Source organism: Beta vulgaris, chromosome 1 (assembly GCF_026745355.1).
Source record: "Beta vulgaris subsp. vulgaris cultivar EL10 chromosome 1, EL10.2, whole genome shotgun sequence".
Classification (NCBI taxonomy): Eukaryota; Viridiplantae; Streptophyta; class Magnoliopsida; order Caryophyllales; family Amaranthaceae; genus Beta; species Beta vulgaris.
In genome coordinates, this window is record NC_079202.1 from 41,452,793 (window position 1) to 41,454,401 (window position 1,609).

General features: G+C 42.8%; 1 non-coding gene across 1 annotated transcript; it reads left to right on the forward strand.

The window, feature by feature from the left end:
- Nucleotides 1-1,165: 1,165 nt before the first annotated feature.
- On the forward strand, nt 1,166-1,272 carry LOC125494468 (small nucleolar RNA R71). Its single transcript, XR_007270717.1, has one exon. It is a non-coding gene; the product is annotated as a small nucleolar RNA R71 (small nucleolar RNA).
- The last annotated feature ends 337 nt before the right edge of the window (nt 1,273-1,609 follow it).

Consider the following 1,609-nt stretch of genomic DNA (forward strand, 5'->3'; position numbering starts at 1 on the left):
CCTGTTGATTTGAAGGCCTTTTATTACATTGAGGAACTTGGAGAATTTATCACTCAATTTCCTCTCCACCAATCTGTGAGTGTATGGAACCGGTGGCACATCAGTCTTAGTTGCTTTATCACCAACTTGGACTTGTGGCTCTTCTTTTCCCACATTCTCTCCTTTCTCACCCTCCTCAACTTCAACTTCTTTCTCAACAACCTCAACTTCTTCTTCCTTCTCTAATTCCTCATTAGGCATTTTGTGACTCTCATAACTTATTCCGAACCTCAAATGGATGGCTTTGGCTTGGTGAAGGTTAGGGTTAGGAATGGGTTGGCCTAGAAGTTGAATTGTGGGATTAGAGGGGTATTTCTCGGCTACTTGGGCAATTTGGGTTTCAAGCATTTTGTTATGGGCTTGTAGGTCTTGAAACTTTTGCTCATGGTTTTGAAGAATTTGGTTCGTGCATCGGAGTTGTTGGAGTTATTGGAGAGAGTTTGGATCGGGAAATGGAGTAGGTTCAACATTTTGTTTGGTGAATGGAGGGTTAGAGGGAGGTTTTTGGGTATTGGCTCTTTGATGTGGAGCTTGGTAGACATTAGACCCTTGTGAGGATGAGCCACCTTGATTTTAATTTTGGTTATACCCTTGCACATATACTTGGTATTGAGCTTGGTTGTACCCTTGTTAAGGTTGATTCCATCCTTGTTGAGGTTGGTTGAAATCGTGGGTGTAGTTTTGTTGAGGTTTTTTCCAACCCCCTTGTTGGTTGCTTCTATACCCTTGATATCCATCTCCTCTAGCATTTATCGTCGCCACATGCTCCGAATGGGTACCTCCACAATAAGAAGTATCATGGTTAGTACCACCACAAATATCAGAAAAAGAATTTACCTGTGAAGGATTAGATGAGGCGAGATTGATCATTGAAAGCTTCTTGTCAAGTTGGTCCATCTTGGCTTGAATTTGATTCATGGGATCTAATTCCAATTTCCCGCTCTTCTTAGGTTGAACACCTCTTCGTCGTCCACCCCATGAATAGTTCATGATAACTTCCTCTATAGTGGACTCAAGTTGATCTTGCGGGATCTTAGAAAGTTGACCTACCGCTCCAGCATAAAGGTTGGCGCGTGATATAGGATCAAGGCCATCATAGAAAAACCGCATGAGAAGGTTTTTATTGAACTCATGGTGAGGACATGAACGGATCATCTCCTTAAACCGCTCCCAAGCTTCCGCAAGTGTCTCGTCCCTCTCTTGCTCAAATGAGGAGATCTTCCTCCTTATGTTTGTTATCTTCCACTCCGGGAAGTATTTCTTCAAGAAGACCATTGTGACTTCTTCCCATGTAGTGAGGGAATTAGCAACCAAGCTCTTGATCCATGATTTTGCCTTTCCGGTAAGAGAAGATCGGGACAAATGTATCTTGATATAGTCAGGGGAGAAGTCATTTGTTATTATCATAGCACATATCTCAAGAAACCTGTTAAGATGGTCAAGAGGATCCTTATCCGACCTCCCCCCCCCCCACAAAATTGCTCTATTCTCACCATTCGAGTATACTGAGGATGAATGCTGAAATTTGTAGTGGTGGTGGCGAGTCGAATTCCACTTTAAAGAACAGAGG